A 26,094-nucleotide genomic window follows, 5' to 3' on the forward strand; every position below is an offset into this window, starting at 1 on the left:
TGGGTATGTTTTAGGGTAAGTTCGTGGATAACCTCAACTTTTGGTTCCAAAACGGAGGTAACTTTCTGGGTATGTATGTAACCATAGCAACTGACTCTCTGAAGATAACCTGCTCGGAGCAGGCGCTAGAGCCACATCCGGAGCATCAGGTGAGTCTGTAGTGAATGTAGTCTGTGTCCTTTTTCAGCTCTCTCCTGTGTTCATGTTGTGAAAATATTCAAAGCAGGTTGTGATTGTAGGTGTTGTTCTTGAAACTTAATTCAGTTTAATGCATGAGCATTTTAGTCATGACACATCATGTCTCTTGTGTTTCAGTAAAACTCGACGCAGTGCCAGACTCGACTACAAACAAGCCTGCGCTATCAGAGGAGGAAATGGAGAAACGCTCTGAATCCATTATTGAGGAGTTTCTACACATAAATGATTACAAAGTAATGATCTCATGCAGTGTCTTATGATCACATTTAGTTGAATACACATCGGTTATTATCTTGTTACCGTCACATAATCGTGGTGGGTTCGTGTGCAGGAGGCCTCGCATTGCGTGGAGGAACTGGACCAGCGGGATGCTGCGTTTTTGTTCGGGTGGGTGTGGAGACCACGCTGGAGCAAAACCAGATCACACGTGACCACGTGGGTCATCTGTTCCATCAGCTGCTGCAGGCTGGGATCCTCTCCACATCTCAGTTTTTTAAAGGGTGAGTGACATTCCTGCAGCACACAGCTCCGTCTCCCACTGGCGCCAGAGACACTACTGTCTGCGTCATGAGATGTCCACAGCTTGATGACATATTTACACCCAATGGGGTTATTGTTAGCATTATTATGAATACGCTTGCGTTTACATTTGGTCATTTTTTAGAGAATTTTATAAGAGAATCAGAATCCTTTAATAAGACTTTTGTCTGTGTTTCTTTTTGCTCTCTTTTCCCCCATTTTCTTACCTCTCCTTGTTTACACAGGTTCTCAGAAACCCTCGAGATAGCAGATGATATGGCGATTGACATTCCTTATGTATGGCAGTACATAGCGGAGCTCGTTAATCCTGTGCTTCGGGAAGGAGGAATCTCTTTGAGAGAATTATTAATGTATTTACAGTTACATTTGAGACTATACATATACATTTTTTGCTGGAAAGGAAGTTGGTGTTTGTTTTTAATTGTTAATTTCTTGTGAATTCCAGTGAATTTAGCAAACCACTACTTCCTGTGGCAAGAGCCGGCATATTATTTGCAGAAATATTGCAGCTTCTCTGCAAACAAATGGTGAGCTGTGAGATCTTCTATAGAATATGACTGAAAAAAGGAAAGTGTTTTGTCATACTAGTTGAAAAAGGTTATTTTTTGTTCAAGTCATTGCTGTGTTTTTCTTCACTTTAGAGCCAAAAGGAAGTGGAGGCCTTATGGAGGGACTCTAAACTGAGCTGGGCTGATTTACTTCCTGAAACCGTGGATGGGAATTTCATTTGTTAGTTTAGAACATTGTCAGTGAACTCAAATGGCAGCTCGTCTGATCAGAAAAGAGAAAAGTGTTTGTGTTTGTGGTGTAAAAAGCAGTGTGTTGGTTGGTAGACTTGATGCAGTTTTATTTCTAAACCAGCACAAATGCTGCCTTTAAGAAGAACATCTTCAGAGGGTTTTTTTCTCGTCCTGGTATCATAAGTGTAGATAAACATAGGTTGTGTTTAATTGACAGCCCTGATGAAGTCTGATGACCTGAAGAGGGTGGAGCTGAGACTTCAGACAGCAGACGGACTTCTGAGGAGGAACATCAGCACCACACGAGAGGTTAGAGGTCACCCAACCTGTAATTAATCCTGGAGGAATTAAGTGTGATTAGAGAGATAGTGATTTAAATGTGTGTGTGTGTGTGTGTGTGTACTGAAAAATGTATTTAATTTGTTTGTTGTGTGAATTGCCAATTTATTATTATTTATTTTCATATTGTATTTATGTATGTGTGTCTGCCTTTGAGCACAGGTGAGAACTCGTTCGATGCCCAGCTGCGAGAGCGAAAAGCGGCGCTGGAAACATCCCGGGCGGACGCTCACTCATCACATGTAAATTCCCGGGTTGAACCTAACGCTCCCAGCACCTCAACTCCGCGTGTTTCTCTGCCCAGGTCCAGCGCACCTACAACGCGGCCCGCCCAGGTATCGTTCACAAGGCATCTGAAAAATGTCAAAAACCTGTGCTTGACTCTTTCAGAGAGACATCAAATGTTCCAGGTCTTCCTTTCTGCTGGGTCAGTCAGTCCTCCAGCATTGCAAATAAAAGATGGCTCAGCATTTTACTTGGAGCTTTACAGTGAGCAAGTTAAAGGCAGATCCTACATTTTGGTTTCACTGAAAAGAATATGAAGATTCCAGTAGATGTTCAGTACAATGGCCTTGCTTACAGGAAGGGCCAGTTTTTTGTCATGAAGTATGATGAGTCAGTGGAGTTTGGTGAACTTCTGCTGATTTTTGTTAAGGATGATTCAGCTCTTCATTTTCTCATGAGAGTTTATGATGCTGAATTTATTTCTTACTACCACATGTACTCAGTAAAAAAAGACAGAGTGCAGACTCATCAGTGAACTGATTGACTTGTGGCCATTGTCATCTTATGTGAAAAATGGTTACCAGATTATTCCACTGAAGCACAGCATCTTGTCAGACTGAATGCCTTAATTTCATTGGACCAGAGAACCAAACACAACTTCTCAAGCTTCAGACTGAAAGAGGTCAGTCCAGTGTTTGTTTCCAAGAAGTCATTGAGATGCTGCTTCTTTTACTGGCTCATTTTGATGAGAAGGAGCTTCTGTTCCACTGTGTTGAGACAAGCCTTGCAGAGGATGTTCAGATGGAGAAAGTGCCACCAACACCCTTCATTATTGTTTGTGGTAAGGAAATAGAGCAACTGTTCTGATGTAACTGCAATGTTATTGTACTCTTGGCTTGTTTAGTTTTGTTATTTCATTTCCCACAATTTGTATCACATTTTATGTAGTCCAGAGGACTTCAATACATTCAGTCATTTCTTCATTCTCACACACATTCACTAGCTTACGTACTGAAACACTGGCTAACACAGCTCAGAAGCTCAGCCAGTAAGATCATTCATCCTATGATGGATGTAACTATTGAAGATGGATCCTGCCTTAATTGGTAATAAAAAAAGAACTAAATACATTGCTTGATTACATGGCACTTTTATTAAATTTTCCCTTTTATTTCCAATCTTATTGTTTAATAATTACTTTCTTTTTATGTAATATTTTTATTTGGCACATTAATTACTTTATCAAGCCATTTTTATTTGTTTACTACCAATATTAGCAGCGTCCATCCTCCAATTTGTTTCAAGTATCTGCATTATATATATAACTGACATTGAAGCCCCTGTTATTAAACGTTGAATTATTATATTTTATTATTATTCCCAGGTTCCTCCTGCTTCGCTGCTGAGACATTCATGTTGAGCATCAACAAGAAGATTGTCAACGACCACATCACAACCTTCACCTCCGCCATCTGCCTGATGTTTATCAGTTATTACTGCTTTAACATACACTACCCAGTGGAACTACGATCAACACTGGAGTTTCTCCAACGCTAATATTCTGTTTTATGAACATCTTTTATGGATTTATCAAACGTATTAATTTGATATCCATCTCAGGTTGTTCATTTTCTCAATCTTTCTCTCACTCTTTTTTTTCCCATAAAGGTGTTTCTTTTCCATAAATCCTGAGAGGCACCGAGGTTGAATCCAAGAAGAAAAAAGTGTTCAGTCAATCCCAGAGTCCTCACTCTCATCTCAGACATTGCTGACCATGAGTGGATCTAGTGCTCCCCCTCTTGTTGTGGACAATGTGATAAAGGTGTGTTACAGACTCTACAGATGTTTTTGTTGTTGAAACAATTGTTACACTTCTGAATGTCAGTGAAAAGTTTTAACAATTTGGAGTTTTACTAAACAAGATTTGTTAAAGTTCCTGTTCATTTTTTTTGCTTGTTAGTTCCAGGAGTTTCTTAGATGATAATTTTCCTACAGTAATTGTGAATTCTAATGATGTAAAAAGGGGCTGCATGTACATCACTAGCTAGCATTTTATAAATCAAACACTTCTGTAAAGTTTTGCTTTTTTTCAGTTACATGATGCAGTTTGAAGATGTAGAGTTTCAGCTTTACTGCACAGTTCTGTGTGTAAAATAAGTCTAAGTCATTTTTTTCCAGGAATTTCTTGAATTCAGATTTTATTAAAATAGAAAAATAGTTTATTTTCCTATAACTGCATTTGCATATTTTAAAATAAGGAACATTTAACTTGTTTGAACATTTTGTAGTTTAAACAGCAGCAATAACACTTAAAGCACTACACTACAGAAACAATATAAAAGAAAGTTTTCTACATTTCTCTAATGCTGTCGAGTAACACAGTTTACAGGCCTAAGAATGTAACACTAGCTTCAAAATCACAACCTTGTTTCTGCCTGGTGTAGAACCAGGACCTTTCACGTGTGAGGTGAACGTGATGACCACTACACTACAGAAACTACCAGATGGAAAAGCTTCTTGGTCACTGTTTGCACTTTTGCATACATTCGCAGTTGCAGTAGAGCAGGAAAATGAACCGGTTTGCTGAGAAGTTCAAAACAACCAACGTTCTTCTAGCATGGATTCATTCGTGATGTTTGCCCTGCCAGCGTGGCGTTGGTGGTATAGTGGTGAGCATAGCTGCCTTCCAAGCAGTTGACCGGGTTCGATTCAAAACGCAAAACCTTTAGTGATTATGTTCAGTTGCCAAAGTAACAACCTCTAAGCAGTCTTGCTTTTATTTGCTTCCTTGAACACTTGGCGTTTGTGTATTAGATGGTCCGCCTGTCATCATAGACACCGGCAAAACATTTCAAAATCACTTAGCTTCTTCTTCTTATTATTATTATTATTATCCAATTATTTTTTTATTGATGCATTCAAACAGAAAGACACTCAGGCGAGAAAGACAATGGAACAGTGTTTAATTGTTAACAAGAATGAAAGAAAAAAATAATAATAAAACAAAATAAAAGATTTGCACCTAAGTACATTAACACTCTCAAGGATATATGTTTTCCTTTCTCTTTTCTACATCTACCAAGAAGTCAGGGGCAAGAGGAAGAGCTCAAAAAGGCTAAACAAAGAGAACAGGATTTTTTTTTCCCGTTCCTCTTTCTCTTATGTGAGAAGAATGGTTGCCAGGTGGTGTAAAACTTTTTCGTAATACCAAGTAATGTAAATCTGATCTTTTCTATTTGAATAAACTGAGACAGGACATGTATCTAATGAGAAGAACTGGGTGGGTGAGGATTCTTCCAGTTCAGTAATATAAGTCTCTTTGCTACTATTAAACAAAAGGCGAGCATGTTTGATTGTAAGGATGACAAGGAGGGATTTGTGGGGTTGAGTCCAAATAATGCTATTAGGGGACATGGTTTAATATCTAAAATGAAGTATTCAGAGATTGATTTAAAAATTGATGTCCAGAAAGAGGTCAAGGCTGGGCAAAGCCAAAAAGTATGATAAAGAGTAGCCGGAGCCGACACCCATCACAAGTTGGATCCAAACAAGGGTTAATTTTAGATAGTTTGGTCTTTGTCCAATACACTCTATGCAACAATTTAAACTGTATTAACGAATGACGGGCGCATATAGAGGAGGAATGTACACGACCAAGGGCCTTGGACCATTCCTCATCCGTGAAATTATAATTAAGGTCCGATTCCCAGTTACTCTTTATTTTAGAAAGCGATGAAGAGCCCGATTGAACAACAAATGAAAAAATAGTTTTATAAATATGAGAGACAGTACCCTTACAAAGTTTTGTTTCTAAAACTCGATCAATCTCTTGTTTAGGAGGTGGGTGCAGGAAATGAGAGGATGTGTTCCTTACAAAATCACGAATTTGGAGATATCGGAAAAATGAGTTTTATGGAGGTTGAATTTTCTGACAGGTAGGAAAAAGTGACAAATGTATTCTCCTGAAAAGATCATTAATGTTTACAATGCCCTTCTAAACCACAGTGCAAAGGATCTGTCCAAATAGAGGGTAGAAAGGAGGGTTTTATATATAGGAAACAGACCTGATGCTGCCTGGAAATCAAAATGTTTTCTAAATTGTTTCCAGATTTTAAGGCTTTGTAGAACTAAAGGATTGGAGGAGTAATCGGATGTCTTCAACGCTAATGAAGAGCGTAATAAAGCATGCAGAGGCACGTGAGGATGGATGAGTTCAGACAGGAGTCTCTCCGTGGACTATGATGTTTGCCTACAGTATTGTGATTTGTGGTGAGAGTAGGGAGCAGGTTGAGAAGAGTTTGGACGTTGCGTCCTGGAGAAGGAGAATGGAAGTCAGTACTGTGTGGATGAGAGGGAGAGCAGTGGAGTGGTGAAGGTGTGTGAAGGGGACACCGATAACCATTGCAGCCGTCTAAACTGTCCTCTGTAGTCCTCTGATGTCTGATTTTACAGCTGATCAGAACCAGACAGTTATTAAAGCAACTCCTGTTTGGAGAGATGGTGGTGCCCAGGAACCTAAATGACTCCACTGCTGCCATAGTGCTGTTCATGATGGTGAGTTGGGGTGAGCAGGGGTTTCTCCTAAAATCCACAATCATCTCCACTGTATTGAGCGTGTTAAGCTCCAGGTTTTATGACTGCACCATGTCTCTCAGGCCTTTCTTCACTGAAGCAGGGTCGTTGGCTGAAAACTGATTTTACAGCTTTTTAGAGTAGCTCCTCTTAGACACTCTATGAGGATCAATAATGAGGATTAATCTTCCTCATATTAATAATTTAATCATGTACTACTGTATTTGAAAATAACTTAACCGAGAACAGTAAGCTGAGGGTACATTGGGAACAAGTTTCCCAAAACTGGATTGTTGCAATCTAAAACATGTTACCTGAATCATTATTTCTGCTTATTTATGCTGTGCAGGTGATTGTGTGGATCCATAGGGTAGTGGTCATCACATCTGCTTTACATGCTGAAGGTTCTGGCTTCAACTCCCAGTGGGACCATGCAGGTTGTAAACATGAATAAGGTTTATATATTACAAATTGTTACTCAATCCTGGAAATAAATAAACAGTTTTGCATGTTTCTGCATTGTGCTTGTGCATCTCAGCATAATGTCCAACTTTTGAGGATCTTTTGGTCGACTTCACTTTGTCAGGCAGGTCCTATTTAAGAGATTTCTTGATTGTGAACAGGTGTGGCAGTAATCAGGTCTGTGTGTGGTGAGAGAAATTGAACTCAGGTGTGATAAACCACAGTTTTAATAGGGGGGCAAACACTTTTTCACACATGGCCATGTTTTTTTGGATTTTGTTTCCCCTCAATAATAAAAACCTTCATTTAAAATCTGCATGTCGTGTTCACTTGTGTTATCTTTTACTAATATTTAAATTAGTTTGACGATCTGAAACATTAAAGTGTGACAAACATGCAAATAAATATACACAGTGGTTTGAAAAAGTGTTTGTGGATTTTATACTACTACAAAAGTATGTACTTGATATACAATGCTATTTTTTTCTTTCTTTGTCTTCCAACAGCCATTCAGTTAAAACTTCTGAGGAGAAGTGGGTTCCACACACCAGCCATCAACCAGAAAAGAGGTTCAAGCAGTCTCCAAACTCAGCACCTGTTTCAGCTCTACCAGTAAGAGTGAAGGGGCTGGATGTTCTCTGGTTCAGGCAAACGTTCTTGTAGTTTTATTATCAAAAATACCCTTAATATATTACACAAATGCTTAACGTATAATGTAACGTTGTGTTTTGGGAAGACTATTTTAAGGAATGTAGTGATATTTTGCAATGAGCTCAGACAGCTAACGTGCTTCATTTGAAGGTCATGTTCAGTTCACTTTGTAAAATTTTAATGAAATGTTTCAAAATATACGATTATTGTGTAAGTTATAGTTATTACAATAAACTGTATTTAAATGGGTTGTGTGTTGTGGAAGGAGTTTATAGAATCTCTGGTATTTAAGTCAAAGAATCATACAAAAGCCATATGATACACAGTCATACGCCTAATGCTAATTACAAATGCTAAATTGAGAATGAATCTTTCTTTTGGATAAATCTGTGCTTGATTTGCGTTAAAGGACGGCTTAAAGACCAGACAGAATCCTCTGCCAGCTGGTCAGTTACATTTCACCATCTGCATTTTGCTTTCTGTAAATCAGTTTTGGCTAACGTTAATGCTAAACACGTGATTATTGAGTTATAGTTATAGGGGATTCTTAGCCTTGTTAACCCTGTGGTTATTTCTGATCTTAGATGTACAACATAACGTGCTTTACATAACATCCGGTCTAAAACACAGAAAATATATCATCATGTTGAATTATCAGCAAACGTCTAGTATTTCAGGAGCTTAATGTTTTTTAGCATAGCTCTTCTTAGCACCATTTAACTAGTTCAATGTAATTTGGCATTATTGTTTTGCTTTGTGATTCATCAAATATTCTCATTTTTTTGTATGTAATATTTATGTTCTGTTTTAAACAATTAATTTCAATTTAGTTGGAATGTAACCCATGTCAGACTGTGTTTGTTTTACTTTTCATAGGTATGAAAGCAGTGTAAGCTTTGCAGATTTGCCCACAGAAGCACAGAGGTCTTCTTGAAACACTACAGGTTTCGGCACTATCGAGGCGATCCGGCAGCTTGTATACTGACTGCATCTGCACTTTTAAAACTTTAGGTGTGTTAAAAAAACACATTTGACATGATCACACAAACACACTGCTGCAGTTACTGACCACTTTATTTTTTCATGTGAGTTATGTGATTTCAAAGATGTTTGTCAGCCATCCCAGTTTTTAAACCATCTCAGAAATCGTTTGAGGAGGCATCACACAGTCAGTTGTCAACTTTTAATAGCCACATATCTCAGAACCATAAATCTGAAGGTTTTAACTTTTTCTGTGTCTTTCAGGCTTCTGATTTGCTGCTTAAAGAAAAGCTACAGCTCTCAAAGCTCTACCTTTGTTTATGAGCGAAAAGTGAAACTTCCTGAAGTCTTGCCTGGTAAGTGTGTTATCAGTCTGTTATCAGCAGATTCTCTCATACCTGAGGTACAGATCCTGTAAAGAGAAAACAGTTTTGTCTGGTGTCTGAAACTAATCTGATAACTGTTCTATAAGCTAAACGTCAGGGGAAAGAGTAGAATGGAGAAGGCAAAGTGTTGGCAAAAATGTATTTATTGAATAATCCTAGTTGAATATTTATCAGTAATGAGTCTGACAGCACAAATGAAGTGTTACACTATATTGCCAAAAGTATTGGGACACCCCCTTTTCTATTCTAACATGAAAATGCCTCTGTGTATAAGGAAAGGTTCAAAAGGAAATGATTGATTCATTCAGTGTGGAAGAACTTGACTGGTCTCCATAAAGCCAAGTCCTAATCCCAGCTGAACATCTCTGGTGTGACTTTAAATGCAGACCTTGAGCCAAAAACTCAAACCAAACACCAATGACTTGTACATATGGGTAGTCAATTTAGACACTTCCAAATCTGTTGCAACAGAGATGAAAATACAATTTGTAAATACATGAATTATATTTACATCTTTGTTAAGTTTGTCTTTGTTCTAAAGAAGGATGTGTCCCAATACTTTTGTCCATATAGTGTAAGTACAAGTCATTGGTGTTTGGTGATGTTTTTGGCTCAGGGTCTGCATTAAAAGTCCCACCAGAGATGTTCATCTGGGATTTAACCTTTGCATTCTGCAGACCGGTCAAGTTCATTAGAAGGGGGTGTCCCAATACGTTTGGCAACATGTTGTATATCCAAGCAAACACAATGGAAAATTGCAGCATGTGTGATTTTTGGGTGACCTATCTCAAACAATATAAAAATCTCTTTGTGGTCCAGCAAAATGTAATAAATTATGGGTTATAATTCTGTCTTTATGCTGCTTTTTACTGCAGGACACAGACCCAGAAGACACTCACACAGAAGGGATAAGGAAGGGGGTCTTAACTGTCGTTGAAGATGATGTTGCCACCATCCATTCAACCCCAAATGTAAGGTGCCTGTCTGTGGTTTTAGAGGAGCAAGTTGTGCTGGATAATGTGCAAGACGTCCCTACAGCTGTTGCTCTCCTATTTGACTTGATTTATGCCATCAAAATCCTTCGCTCTCCTAAAGAACTAAAATACACGTTTGAAACTATTCAGAAAGTGTTTCTTGGCCTTGACCCCCAGTGCTCTGCAAGAGTCCAGTCCTTCAACAACAAACTGTTCAAGTTGAAGTAGCTGCAGTTCATATGGCTGATCAAAAGTGCAAGTACGGATTTGTTCCTGTTTGTTTAGTAGCTGTATCACAGTACAACATAGGCCAAAGTCAGTTTTGAGTTTTAGTGTAAGGTTTTATGACTGTTAAGTTTTGTTTATAACAGCTGTAATACTTGATTGCTCTTGCGATGTGTTGAAACTCTGCTTGTTTATTGCTGCAGCATTAAGATTGTTGTTCTGGCACTTTGAGAACATTTTTTTACTCCAGCACTTTAAAAGCATTTTTTGTATTTTTCCAACAGTTTAAAAGCATTTGTGTTGTTTTACTCCAGCATTTTAAAGGCATTAAAAGATTGCCTTTTTTGTCTTTGATTTTATTTCAATTTTATTAATACAGTGGAACCCACTTATCTCGCCCTCGGTTAACTCGACAACACTATTAAGTCGACGTTTTTGAAGCAGAATCGCCAAATTCTCACTTTGTCTTAGCATTTTTTAATCAGTTATGTCGATTCTTTTATGTTGACGAACCCTAATATCTCGAGCACAAGGAGGGGCAAATTTGCCATTTAACGTAGTTTATCTCGATCCGCATGACCAATCGCCGGCTTTTGCCACGTCACCATCTCACTACCGTATTTTTTCGCGTATATAAGACGCATCTTATAGAAAGTTTTACATACCCCTCACCCTTTTTTACTATCACTCCTGTACACTTAGTATCCCTAAACTTTAAAACTTTTTTCTTCTTTGCTTATCTTAATTTTCGTCACAATCTTCGCTTTCTGGCTTCACTTCACCATCTAGCAGCGGCGTCTCGAGCTCGTACCTCAATTTTTTGCTCGCGTATCAAAGCAAAAAATCAAAAACTCGGAAAACTCGTACATTAATGCACTCGTAGGTCGAGGTACCACTGTAGCTGTGAAAGGAAGGAGGAAGACAGTGAACAATGACTTTCTTGGTCGACTACTGTTTAGATACAAGCCGTTGTAGCGCGTTGAGTCTGGGTGAAGGGAGAGCTCGCTAACTCCAGTTACAACAGAAATCATATAAGCACAGACAGGTTTCCAAAACTCCTGCTTTTTTTATTTTTCTTGGCAACAGCGTTATGGGTTAGTCAAAGACACTTAGAAATGAGCATCAGAAATTAATAAGGACATATTCCTCAGTCTCACACGCACACACGCAGTAATAGCGGAAGAATACCGGCAGGCTATTCCGAAAATACCGCTCTGCTCCTAATAGAAGCGCATTATTTCACCCGTTACACCGTGTGTAACGTGTCTTTCGTTAAAGCCTGTTTCGTTAAAGCAAAAGTTCACTCTTTAACTGAGGCAAGTGAGGCTGCAGTTCTTTGGATGTTGTTGTGTGGTCTTTTGTGACCTCTTGGATGAGTGGTCTCTGTGGTCTTGGGGTAATTTTGGTCAGCCGGCCACTCCTGGGAAGGATCTCCACTGTTCCATGTTTTTGCCATGTGTGAATAATTTCTCTCACTGTGGTTCACTGGAGTCCCAAAGCTTTAGAAATGGCTTTATAACCTTTTCCAGACTGATAGATCTCAATTACTTTTTCATTTGTTTCTGAACTTTGGATCTCAGCATGATGTCTAGCTTTCGAGGATCTTTTGGTCGACTTCACTTTGTCAGGCAGGTCCTATTTAAGAGATTTCTTGATTGTGAACAGGTGTAGCAGTAATCAGGTCTGTGTGTGGTGAGAGAAATTGAACTCAGGTGTGATAAAGTTTTAACAGGGGGGCAAACACTTTTTCACACAGGGCCATGTAGATTTGGATTTTGTTTCCCCTCAATAATAAAAACCTTCATTTAAAATCTGCATGTCGTGTTCACTTGTGTATCTTTTACTAATATTTAAATTAGTTTGACGATCTGAAACATTAAAGTGTGACAAACATGCAAATAAATATACACAGTGGTGTGAAAAAGTGTTTGCCCCCTTCCTGATTTCATACTACCAGAAAAGTATGTACTTGATATACAATGCTATTTTTTTCTTTCTTTGTCTTCCAAGTCATTTAGTTGAATCTTCTGAGGAGAAGTGGGTTCCACACACCAGCCATCAACCAGAAAAGAGGTTCAAGCAGTCTCCAAACTCAGCACCTGTTTCAGCTCTACCAGTAAGAGTGAGAGACAGAAAATCCAAGTCTTCACTGGTTGTATCCCCCAACACACCTGAAGAGAGATGAAATTAGGATTTTACACCCCAGTCAGTCTGTAGACCATCTGTCATGGCACTTGTTGATGAGAAGATGTTGGGCTACAAACTGTTCGTTGACGACTTCTACACAAGTCCAGCACTGTTTAGAGATCTCCTAAAAAAAAACATCTGAGCATGTGGGAAAATTCAGTCCACAAACCCTCAAACCATCACCAACAAGCTTCTGAAAAAAGCTCCTCGAGGCCTCATCACTGGCTGAGAGAAGAGGATGTGCTGTTTGTAGAATGGAAGGATAAAGGAAGGTCCAGATGTGCTCCATCATTCACAGAGGCACTGAAGGAAGCATTGTGCTACTTTTATTTTCATTACTTTCTTCTTCTACTGTTTTCTAATGTTCATATACCAGTCTTATGCTTATTGTGTGAATGTTATTATTCCCAGTACATTTGGTTATCAGGCTGCTTTTCCTCAAACAGACGGAGGGAGAAAAGGACTACACACAGTCTCATAATAATGTTTATAGGAATCTCCTTTTTATTGTATTTTCTTCAAAGCTGAAATATAAACTCATTACACATGTGACTTTTAACCCGTCACTATTCTGGATTGTTTCAGGACCGAATTCATGTATTTATATATAAAAATAATGTTTTATGACATACACATTTTTTTCTAAGGAACTTCAGCATCTATGGATGATGTAAAGCCCAAAGTGTGTTCTTTTAAAAGAGATGTAAATTGTGTATGTAGCACACTGTTGTCAGAAACTTTTACCATTGAAAGTCAGGAAGGTAATTTTCAGCTGTGAGGCCCAAAAGTGGGGCTGAAACCGAACAGGGTTCAAGAAACCGGGTTTATTTTCATATAAGTAACAGTATTTAGTTCAATAAACTTAAGTTCATTTAAAGGAGAATTCAGTGCTGTTTAGTTCAGTAAATTCTTCATTTAATCCTAAACTATTCCATTCATTAAGTTCAATTATCCTCAAATTAATATTTTACATTCAATAAAACAAATCATTCAGTTTTCATTGATGTTTATTTAGTGAATAATGCATTTAATAAACAATTGGTTTCACTCAGAATGACGTTTTATTTTTAATAAGTAGTAAAATGTGTTTTTATAAAACTCATCTGAAGCATAAAGATACAAATGCACCAGTTGGTTAAAAGAAAACATTTAAAAGTAAAACATTTATTCAGCTCATAAATCCTATAAAACATGCAGCATTAAACATGAACTTCCAGCAGATGAACATCTCATAATACTGTCTGGAAGTGAGAAATGTACAGGTTGTTTTTACTCCATACACATGAACTTACTTTGATCAGAAACACAATCATACTCCAAATCAATTAATCAATAAAGTCAATAAAAGAATCCCAAACTGCTGTGTGTCTTGTCCTCGCTATTAATGACGTCATTAGAGCTCCACTACTTCTAATGACCTGCTGTGACAGTGAGCTCTAATACACATCACACTGCCACCTACTGGTCATTTATGATTCTGCAACATTCATAGAGTCACTCCGGTCAACTTCCGGTTCTCAACTCGGATTCACTCGCTTTATACACAGTTTACAGCCGTTTTTATCTTATTTATGACTGTAATATCGCTCTTCTCTTAGGAACAACAGAAAAGCTGTGAAGACATGATATTTTATCCGCTCTTTACCTCTGTCAGGTTAAGAGCGACCTGGTTACGTCACAGACGGAGGGCGGGGCATCCTCCTGTGACGTCACAGTAAGGCAACTTCTATAATTGGGAACGCATCTCTGTTTCTCTCATTTCCGAGGTTTTTGCTTGTGAGTAAAGAGGCATAAACATGGAGCTCTTCAGAAGGTTGAGAGAGTTTTTTCAAAGCAGAAGAACAAAGAAAACTAAGCAGATTGCTGAAATGAAGGAGAAGTTGGAACACATGGAGAAAGTAGAGAAAGACTTGGATGCATTTTCTTCTCTAATGATAGAGAAGATAACAGAAGAGAAAGAAGAGAAAGCCATTCTGCTACAGAGGGTGCAAAAGCTGGAGGCTACTTTGGTTTCTGAGCAAAAGCAGCAGGAACAGGACATAACTGAGAGAAGCCAGAGCTGGGCGAGAAAACAAAAACAACTGGAGGAACGTGTTGCTCAGCTTGAGTTTATTTTGGAACAGACCACCATGGAGCTCCAGTCTTCCTTGAAAATCAATAAGGAACTGGAAAAAACTGTAGAAGGTGAGAGAGAGAGCTGGACGAGAGAACAAAAGAAAGTGGAGGAACATGTTATTAAGCTTGAGCTCACTTTGGATCAGACCACCATGGAGCTCCAGTCTTCCCTGAAAATGCATGAGGAACTGGAGAAAACCGTAGAATGTGAGAGAGAGAGCTGGACACGAAAGAAAAAGAAAGTGGAGGAACATGTTGCTCAGCTTGAGGTCACTTTAGAACAGACCTCCATGGAGCTCCAGGATACTCAGAATCACTGTGAGAAAGTAAAAAATAGTGCAGAGCAGGAGAGAGATCATTTGATCAGAGAGAAAAAGCGACTGGAGGAATGTGTTGCTCAGTTTGAGCCCATGTTGGATTTTAAAGAAAAACAAGAGGACGAAAGAGAGAAAACTAAACTTGACATAGAGGAGAGGAACAACTTACAGCTTCAGACCACCAGGGGGCTCCAGGATACCCAGAATCTCTGTGAGGAAGAAAAGAAGACTTCAGAGAATAAAACAGTTCATTATATGAGAGTCCGAGAGCGATGGGAGGAAATTGTTGCTCAGCTGAGACAAGAAAACATTCAAAAGCAAAGGAGAAATAGAAAAAAAAGAAGAAGACAAGAGAAACAGAGAGTCTGAACACTTTTACTACAGCGAGACACAATAAACACTATTAAATAAATAAAGATTTTGAATTTCAATCATGTCTAATGTCTCTTCATCACAGAGAGCATTCAATGATGGCATTTTTTTTCTTGAAATCCACTTTAGTAAAGTCAGTGATGTTTGATGTCCTTAAAGGAATACTCCACCCTGAGATGAAAAAATATCGTATAAATTACTTATTATCAAGGCATCCTATACGGTGCTGAGAAGAAAAACCATGCAAATAGAAAAAAAACACCAGCATTTAAAAAAACAACGTTATCAGTTTGACAACACGTGCTGCAAACCCCCACAACACAACCAAGTACAGAAACACACTGCAAATCCTCACAACACAACCAAACACAGAAACATGCTGCAAATCCTCACATCACAACCAAACACAGAAACACACTGCAAATCCTCACAACACAACCAAACACAGAAACACACTGCAAATCCTCACAACACAACCAAACACAGAAACACACTGCAAATCCTCACAACACAACCAAACACAGAAACACACTGCAAATCCTCACATCACAACCAAACACAGAAACACGCTGCAAATCCTCACATCACAACCAAACACAGAAACACGCTGCAAATCCTCACAACACAACCAAACACAGAAACACGTGGCAAATCCTCACAACACAACCAAACACAGAAACACGCTGCAAATCCTCACAACACAACCAAACACAGAAACACGCTGCAAATCCTCACAACAAAACCAAACACAGAAACACGCTGCAGATCCTCACAACACAACCAAACACAGAAACACGCTGCAAATCCTCAACACAACCAAACACAGAAACACGCTGCAGATCCTCACAGCACAACCAAACACAGAAACACGCTGCAAATCCTCACATCACAACCAAACACAGAAACACGCTGCAGATCCTCACATCACAACCAAACACAGAAACACGCTGCAAATCCTCACAACACAACCAAACACAAAACACGTGGCAAATCCTCACACACAACCAAACACAGAAACACGCTGCAGATCCTCACAGCACAACCAAACACAGAAACACGCTGCAGATCCTCACAACACAACCAAACACAGAAACACGCTGCAAATCCTCACATCACAACCAAACACAGAAACACGCTGCAAATCCTCACATCACAACCAAACACAGAAACACGCTGCAAATCCTCACACACAACCAAACACAGAAACACGCTGCAGATCCTCACAACACAACCAAACACAGAAACACGCTGCAAATCCTCACATCACAACCAAACACAGAAACACGCTGCAAATCCTCACATCACAACCAAACACAGAAACACGCTGCAGATCCTCACACACAACCAAACACAGAAACACGCTGCAGATCCTCACAACACAACCAAACACAGAAACACGCTGCAAATCCTCACAGCACAACCAAACACAGAAACACGCTGCAGATCCTCACAACACAACCAAACACAGAAACACGCTGCAAATCCTCACATCACAACCAAACACAGAAACACGCTGCAAATCCTCACATCACAACCAAACACAGAAACACGCTGCAAATCCTCACAACACAACCAAACACAGAAACACGCTGCAAATCCTCACACAACCAAACACAGAAACACGCAAATCCTCACAACAAAACCAAACACAGAAACACGCTGCAAATCCTCACGACACAACCAAACACAGAAACACGCTGCAAATCCTCACGACACAACCAAACACAGAAACACGCTGCAAATCCTCACGACACAACCAAACACAGAAACACGCTGCAAATCCTCACGACACAACCAAACACAGAAACACGCTGCAAATCCTCACGACACAACCAAACACAGAAACACTCTGCAAATCCTCACGACACAACCAAACACAGAAACACGCTGCAAATCCTCACGACACAACCAAATAGCACAGATCACAAAATAAATGTTTCAAGGGGACCACAACAAATGACAAACCTGTCTGGAACTGCTTATTGTTCGATGTCTATTCGTCAGTGGTGTTGATGTGTGTTGATGACCTGAAAGGTGAGTTGTTTGTTTATTTTATCATTGTTTGTTTATGATTCCTTGGCCTTTTGAATATTATTATCCTAAATAATCTGATGAAATACACAATAAACTGTGAAACGTTATTATGTTAAATTGCAAAGCCAAGGAATCATGATCAGGATGTTAAAATAAATAAAAAACTCACCTTTCAGATCATCAACACCACCACTGATCAATAGACACTGAACAAGCAGTCCTGGGGTCGTCACTTGTTGGTGTCTCCATAAAACATTTATTTTGTGATCTGTGCTGTTTGCAGTGTAAATGAATTGGTTGTGTTGTGAGGATTTGCAGGACGTTTCTGTATTTAGTTGCGTTGTGAGGATTTGCAGCTCGTGTTGTTTAACTGATGAAGATGTTTTCTTGAATTGCTGGTGTTTTTTCTATTTGCATATGTTTTCTTCAGTTGCAGTGCGTTGAACTTTCTGGTCCACCGTGATCCGAGGTGTGATTTACATCTTTCAGCTGATCAGAATCATTGTTCAATCACTGGCTTTTGGCAATGACCAAATATTCGTTTAAGAGTCAAGTTCAGACGCAAGGTTGATATTTTTATTGTTACATTCATATGTTTTGGATTCCATGACTGGTCCCCCGGCATAAGTTATTACTGTGTGAGGCAGAGGTGGGAACAATTTACTGATGAGATTCTAGGATACGTCTTAATTATATTGATGCATGTTTTTTTAGATGCTGCTGTGAATAGTAGTATTTTAAAATGTACTAAATTGCCTTTTCTGTCTTCTCTTTCTTTACTGTTTTGTAGGTGTGCAGCCGAGGAATCTGCATAGACCCACCAGTGAACTATTCTACATTAGTAATTCTGTTCTTCCTGTTTCCTGTTTTTTTTACTTGAATTAATTTAAATTAAATGTGATTTACACATTCTGAGTTGAAGTCAGAAGCTTTTATCACTTTGAATTTACAAGTGTTTACGGTGGTTTCGGTATTTAAGGAAATTTGGCGAAACAAGCATTCTGTAGTCAGAACTTCTCTGTGTGTCTCTATTGCCAGGTACAGTGATTCTTTAACATTTCTTTAGTAAACTGCATTGTTAAAATATTTGGTATTATGCTGATCATGTCATGCTTCTATTATTTGTTTTAGATGTGAAATTTGTTTATTGATTATTGCCTGGCAAATAAATGTAAAATTCTTGATTAACTCTGAAACTTCCTGAAATCATTTATATCTAGTTGATTATGTAGCCTGGTGTTACCACAAATCTATGACCATGATCGTACAAACTAAAGGCTCATGAACGGATGGAGCATAGAGCACAACGTCTGAGACCTTCTGATTTCTGACTATCACTGATTTAGCAAGTTATAACTAAGTGACTAAATACATTATTCTTTATGCATGAGCAAGCATTGAGAGGTCTACTTAAAGAATATTAGTTTACCGTTATATCCTCTGACTAAGATTCGGACTGGCCAATGTGCCTCCTTGAGCAGGTATTGTTAGCCGAGCACAAGGTTCTAAGCGACTCGAGATCCATAACGACTTATTAATTGAAAAGACGGAATGCAACCAATAAGGTGATCATCTTAAATTAGAGATATTCAAGTTAAATCTTTATTATAAATTGGAGTCAGATTAGAGGTTAAAATTAGATTCATGTAACAAAGTGCAATCCATTTGAGTAATCTTTTACAGCCGCACAAGAGACTAACACGCAGCATACCTTCACCCACACCAGTGGATTCCGTCATTGGGCCATTGGGTGGGCACCTTACAACTTACTTAGATTTTAGTTCTGTGTTGCTTTGTGTCATTTTGTCTTGTATTATGGAGCACTTCGGTCCTTAAGCAATATTGTTATGTTTTACTGTGTACTGCACCAACTGTACAGCCTATGATTAAAATAACAATAAAAACAATTTATTTGACTGAAAGAGCTATTTTTAATTTCTTTAGTTGGGACTGGAGGTGACCTAAAAACCCCTCCTGTGGTAAAAAATACAAAACCAGAAAACTAACACCTGATAAAGATCTTCTCCGGGACAAATCTCACATCAGTAGGACAGAATTTTCCCCAAACCTGAGATCTTTATTGTTGGTCTGTTCTACTGATATTGGTCTGAGATCACATTTCCAATCGCACTGAAATCTTTAAAATGATACCAAACATGTAAAGTTAAAATTCAAACATTCTTAAATTATAATAACTGCAGTATGCAAGTATAGTAGCTTGAATTCCAGGAACTTCTTAATCATCTTTCCATGACCCGGTCATATCCCCAGGAGGGAAAGAGGGGCTCAAGGATGGGTGAGAGGGCTGCTGAACAGATGTCTTTCTCTCCTCAAAATAAAGAGATCTTCTCCTCAGATTAGAAAGTTTATTGTTTTGTTGCATGGCAGTTCTCAGGGTCTGACCTCATGGAAAGATCTGACCATCCTTACAACTTTCTCTATAATTCCTGAGGAACAGGAAATGGCAGCACTGGAGAGTAAAAATCTGTAAAGCTCTGGGCAGGTTTAGATTCAGCATGTGAGCACGTCTTACATGTCTTACATATAATAAAGTACAAATCTATAAATATTGTAATGTTTAATGAACATGTAATATTTTAAATTTTGTTGTGTTTTGTTTCTTTTATTAAAATGTTGGACTTCATTTAAATCATAACTAAAAATAAAAGTTTAGTTAGAATGCAGCCTTATAACATCTACTGTTAAAATAAAACTTTTAACAACCTCAGTTAGTTAAAAACATCAGAAATCACACTTTGGCATTCAACACATTACAAAATAATTTAATTCAATAAATTAATTTTAATAACTCAATCCATTCAGTTTTGTTTGTTAATTTAAACTCTGTACAAACAGTAAAACCCCGTTGTACGAGCAACCTATTGTACGAGCAAATGGAGATACGAGCAAACTCGTGGTTCCCCGTTTTCGACCACAAGCTCGGGAGAATCGTGACATGTACAGCCAAACCATTGATAATAACAGACAGCGAGTGAGGGTGAATGAGGAGTTTATATATGGTTGGGTGATGAGTGCTAAACGAGAGTCAGGTGTGTGATTAGTAAGCCGGCGAGCAGCTCTGTGCGGGGGGGGCACGCACGGGAGAAGAATCAGGGAGCTCCCTGACAGTAACTGTTAAATTGTGTTTACATTACGGTAATTTGCGGTGTATTTGTTTGTTAAAATAGGCTACAGTTACTTTTTAAGTGCAGAAATAAGCGATCGAATGAGATCTCAGCACGGATTAAATCACTTTTACATTCATCCTTATGGGGAAAATCAGTTCGAACGTACGAGCAAATGGACCTACGAGCAATTTTCAAGAACGAATTATGCTCGTACAACGGGGTTCCACTGTAATAAGCTCCAGAAGAGTCGGTTCAATTGAATCTGAATCAATAGATTCACTGGTAAACGACTCGATTCAACAGTTCTAAAAAATCTGTAACATAAAACATTCTGTCTCCTTAAAAATAATTTTTTCAGCAGTTTCACTCAAGAAAAATAAACTTTTGTTTCCAAACATCTCAACATTCACTGTTTCTAGTTCAATAACAGAACAAATAGCATTCGTACAGTTCAGAGTCTGATTTGAGGTTTGATCAAGTTTACATTTTATTATAACAATATGTTTGATTGAGTTCTTGCATATAGATGATACTTTTAATAAATTTAATAATAACTTCATGCAGTTTCTCACCATAAAGACTGGATGTTATAAAAGTTTTGACAAAATAAATAGTTTCAATGTTATTAAATCTGTACTCATTATTTCTACATTATTTATTACATTAATTTTAATTAGCTTCATTTAACTTCAGTTTAATTTATTTATAATCACAAAAATTCAGGTTAAAAATTAAACATGAACCCCCTGTACTTAAAACAGTAAACAGTTTAAGTTTAAGACGGTTTAATATTATCAAGAAAAATATCTATAATTATTAATATTAATGATAATATTAATAATAATAATAATAATAATAATAATAATAATAATAATAATAATAACTGCAGTTGGTTGTCAGATTTCAGTCTTACACTGCCCTCTAGTGGCTCTGTCAGGACTTAATTTTTTCTTAAATATATACACATTATTATTAGTGTTTTGTTGTCTAGTTATATCAAGTTGAGGAGTCTCCCCCGTGTGGGTGGAGGAGGAACTGCTACAGTTTAGAGCCTGATTTGAGGTCAGATCAAGTTGAGTTCTAACAGTAAGTTTGATTGAGTTCTAACATGTAAATGGTACATTTAATACATTTAGTACCACCTTCATGCAGGTTCTCAGCATAAATAGTGAATTTTATAAAAACATTGTTGGACAAAATAAATGTTATTAAATCTGTACTCGTCTTTTCTGGATAATTTAGTTTATTACATTAATATTATTTAGCTTTATTTAACTTGAATTTCATTTATTTATATTGCACTTATACACAAAAAACTTCTAGAGCTTCACCACTACATCACTCAAATACTACTGCCGTGTGTAATCTTCTAATAAACTCTAATAGTGACATGGTGATGTATAAATAATAGTAAATGTGAATATTCCTTTCAGATAAAAGTCATAAAATGCATTTTAGGTGAATTTATGAACCACATCTGGCTTGAAAAGACCGGTGTCCAAATAATTTTGACCACACAGTGTGTATCAGCTGAAAAGCAGCAGCTTCGGATCAGTCGCTTTTCCACTGGGATTCAATCTGAAATATTACTTTTGATCATATTAAATATTTTATATTATATAATTGATTACAGATCATTGGACAAGACACCTGTCAGTCAAGATATACAGGTGAATGACAGGTGTCTCGTCCAATGATTGGTAAATTTACATTCACAAACAATGCCTACCTTTTCCGGTTTGTCTGACTTGTCATTTTGTTTTCAGATTTTTTTTTGTGTATAAGTGCAATATTAATAAATGAAATTCAAGTTAAATAAAGGTAATTATTATTAATATTAATGTAATAAATAATGTAGAAATAACGAGTACAGATTTCATAACATTTATTTTGTCCAAACATGTTTTATAAAATTCACTATTTATGCTGAGAACCTGCATGAAGGTGGTACTAAATTTATTAAATGTACCATTTACATGTTAGAACTCAATCAAACTTACTGTAAGAACTCAACTTGATCTGACCTCAAATCAGGCTCTAAACTGTAGCAGTTCCTCCTCTATCCACATGGGGGAGACTCCTCAACTTGATATAACTAGACAACGAAGAACGATTAATAATATTTCTACAAATATTTAAGTAAAAAAGAAAAAAAGTCCTGACAGAGCCACTAGAGGGCAGTGTAAGACTGAAATCTGACAACCAACTGCAGTTATTATTATTATTATTATTATTATTATTATTATTATTATTTTCATTATTTTCATTAATATTAACAATTATATTATAGATATTTTTCTTGATAATATTAAACCTTCTTAAACTTAAACTGTTTACTGTTTTACATACAGGGGGTTAATGTTTAATTTTTAAGATGAATTTTTGTGATATAAATAAATGAAACAGAAGTTAAATGAAGCTGATTAAAATTAATGTAATAAATAATGTAGAAATAACGAGTACAGAATTAATAACATTGAAACAATTTATTTTGTCAAAAAGTTTTTATAAAATCCAGTCTTTATGCTGAGAACCTGCATGAAGGTGGTACTAAATGTATTAAATGTACTATTTACATGTTAGAACTCAATCAAACTTACTGGAAAAACTCAACTTGATCTGACCTCAAGTCAGGCTCTAAACTGTAGCAGTTCCTCCTCCATCCACACGGGGGAGACTCCTCAACTTGATATAACTAGACAACAAGAACGATGAATAATATTTGTGCATATTTAAGTAAAAAAAAGAAAAAAAAAAGTCCTGACAGAGCCACTAGAGGGCAGTGTAAAACTGAAATCTGACAACCAACTGCAGTTATTATTATTATTATTATTATTATTATTATTAATATTATTATTAATATTATTATTATTATTATTAATATTAATAATTATAGATATTTTTCTTGATAATATTAAACCGTCTTAAACTTAAACTGTTTACTGTTTTACATACAGGGGGTTCATGTTTAATTTTAAGCTGAATTTTGTGATATAAATAAATGAAACAGAAGTTAAATGAAGCTGATTAAAATTAATGTAATAAATAATGTAGAAATAACAAGTACAGATTTAATAACATTGAAACAATTTATTTTGTCAAAAGGTTTTTATAAAATCCAGTCTTTATGTTGAGAAACTGCATGAAGTTAGTATTAAATTTATTAAAAGTATCATCTACATGCAAGAACTTAATCAAACATATTGTTATAATAAAATGTAAACTTGATCAAATCTCAAATCAGACTCTGAACTGTACGAATGCTATTTGTTCTGTTATTGAACTAGAAACAGTGAATGTTGAGATGTTTGGGAACTGATTATTGTCTGTATATATGCAGGTCAGGGTTTTCATGCTGGAACACCGTTCATTACAATGAGACGATGATGTAAGATGACGAGCCAAACCACGGAGACGAAGCTGACTGAGGTGAACCCCTCAAACTAACCCAGGAACAGAGAAGGAACTTTCTGACCACCTGCTGGTTTTGCACAAACAGAACAGAAGTTTCTTTTTCTTGAGTGAAACTGCTGAAAGAAATATTTTTAAGGAGACAGAATGTTTTATGTTACAGATTTTGTTAGAACTGTGGAATCGAGTCATTTTCCAGTGAATCTTTCGATTCAGACTCAATTGAACCAAAACCAGTGAACCGACTCTTCTGGACCTTATTATTTTTAAACGAATTTATTGAACCGAACTCTTTTGAACCGAGTGACTTGAACTGAATCTACAGAGTAGAAATTAATGAATCAAACAAAACTGAATGGATTGAGTTATTAAACTCACCCATCCTTGAGCCCCCTCTTTCCCTCCTGGGGATATGACCGGGTCATGGAAAGATGATTAAGAAGTTCCTGGAATTCAAGCTACTATACTTGCATACTGCATTTATTATAATTTAGGAATGTATGAATTTTAACTTTACATGTTTGGTTTCATTTTAAATGTCTCAGTGCGATTGAAAATATGATCTCAGTACAATATCAGTAGAACAGACCAAAAATAAAGATCTCAGGTTTGGGGAAAATTCTGTCCTACTGATGTGAGATTTGTCCAGGAGATCTTTATCAAGTTTTTTTTAACCACAGTTGTTTTTTGGTTTTTAGGTCACCTCGTGTCCCAACAAAGGGTTTTAAAGCTTTTATTACTTTGCATTTAAGAGTGTTTATAGTGGTTTGGGTATTGAAGGAGATTTGTTGAAACACTAGGGGGCGCATTTGTAGTGAGTCTCTGTGTGTCTCTATTAGCAAATATGACGACTCATTAACAATTCTTTAGTAAACTGCATTGTGAAACTATTTGTTTTTATGCTGATCATGTTGTGTAAACATGTAAAAGTGTATAAAAAAAGAGACAGTAAACATCTCCATGAACAAATGAGATTATGTGGTATAAATCATTGTCTATCTATATGTTATATATATATATATATATATATATATATATATATATATATATATATATATATATATATATATATTTGACTTGTTCATTCAGCTTGCACATTTCTTAAATGCCGTGATCTTATAACCTTCTACTTCTGCACATTCCTTTTTCAATGCCATAGCCACTAACCACTTACATGTACTTCTTAACAATGTCCACACGTCTCTGCACTGCTATACCCTTTATATTTATTCACTGTACATTTACAGTGTATTTATCTGCACGATTTTCACGATTGCTACATTTTGCACTTCTGGTAGATGCTAAACTGCATTTCGTTGCTGTGTACCTGTACTATGCAATGACAATAAAGATCTACCTACCAACCAACCAACCAACCTACCTACCTACCTACCTACCTACCTACTTACCTACCTACCTACCTACCTACCTACTTACCTACCTACCTACCTACCTACCTACTTACCTACCTACCTACCTACCTACCAAAAATGCGTCAGCATTTTTCTGTCCTCTGATTGGTTGGTCAGAGGGAAACTGTTACAGCCAAGTTCAACTAACAAAACACGTGTGTAGCTCTGTGTTCACATGAATACATCTGAGTTAGACTTTTTAATGCCTATGGAGGAAAAGAAATTGATTTAATTTCGGATATTCTTAAAAATACATTTTAAAGAAAAGCTGGAGATGGTGAGGAGGAGGTGCACATTATGAGTCTGCATCTCTGCTGAGTAGGTTGTATTTTATTTACATTTTTATGTTTTTGTCATGTTATTAGACAAATATTGATTCTGAACTGCTCCAGATGATGTAGGTGACACCTTTGCGGTTGTAGTGTAGAGGGTTGGCGTTTTAACTGGGTTTCTTGCTTTAATAAAATGGTTTTCACCTCCATATGTGAAATGCCTCTCTCTCTCTGTGTAATGCTCTGTTCTATTGCGTTTTGTATTGTATTGATGGTTTCTATAATTGCGACATGACAGTGGTGGTATTAAGAGGTGGATTAAGTCGGGTAAGTCCCCACTGAAGGCCCAGGTACCAAATGCACGTCCCGCCACTGATATAATCAATAATGTATAAAGGGTGTATGTGGTCATCCACAATGCTGGTGGCTTTGTGAGACCAGATGAGGTTCTCCACAGCTGAACACAAAGATTGCTGAGTCAGCACCAGTCCATTATCCACTGCATTTCCTGTCTGAAAGCGTCTCGTCGTTCTTGTTGATGAGACTCATGATG

The 26,094-nt window shown here is 37.2% G+C and overlaps 2 protein-coding genes, 3 long non-coding RNA genes, 1 other non-coding gene and 1 pseudogene across 10 annotated transcripts in view; 5 read left to right on the top strand and 2 right to left on the bottom strand.

The window, feature by feature from the left end:
• Positions 1-26,094, bottom strand: part of LOC124384578 (zinc finger protein 850-like) — a 1,373,244-nt gene that overhangs the window by 855,574 nt on the left and 491,576 nt on the right. The window lies entirely within an intron of this gene.
• LOC124384668 overlaps positions 1-26,094 on the top strand; it is a 920,651-nt pseudogene that overhangs the window by 845,772 nt on the left and 48,785 nt on the right.
• Positions 1-26,094, top strand: part of LOC124384657 (leucine-rich repeat flightless-interacting protein 1-like) — a 794,289-nt gene that overhangs the window by 167,411 nt on the left and 600,784 nt on the right. The window lies entirely within an intron of this gene.
• On the top strand, positions 123-568 carry LOC124384780. The gene is made up of 3 exons (XR_006925596.1): positions 123-149; positions 316-431; positions 530-568. It is a non-coding gene; the product is annotated as an uncharacterized LOC124384780 (long non-coding RNA).
• Positions 573-12,741, top strand: LOC124384692. 5 transcript variants are annotated; one of them, XR_006925479.1, is made up of 6 exons: positions 573-698; positions 963-1,088; positions 1,184-1,265; positions 3,427-3,531; positions 3,711-3,864; positions 12,304-12,741. It is a non-coding gene; the product is annotated as an uncharacterized LOC124384692 (long non-coding RNA). The 5 variants fall into 5 exon arrangements; XR_006925480.1 differs by lacking the exon at positions 12,304-12,741 and adding an exon at positions 7,583-8,029; XR_006925482.1 differs by lacking the exon at positions 12,304-12,741 and adding an exon at positions 4,595-4,641.
• trnav-cac lies at positions 4,469-4,540 on the bottom strand. Its single transcript has one exon. It is a non-coding gene; the product is annotated as a tRNA-Val (tRNA).
• LOC124384758 lies at positions 8,694-10,836 on the top strand. The gene is made up of 3 exons (XR_006925571.1): positions 8,694-8,738; positions 8,973-9,064; positions 9,970-10,836. It is a non-coding gene; the product is annotated as an uncharacterized LOC124384758 (long non-coding RNA).

Source organism: Silurus meridionalis, chromosome 4, assembly GCF_014805685.1.
Source record: "Silurus meridionalis isolate SWU-2019-XX chromosome 4, ASM1480568v1, whole genome shotgun sequence".
NCBI lineage: Eukaryota > Metazoa > Chordata > Actinopteri > Siluriformes > Siluridae > Silurus > Silurus meridionalis.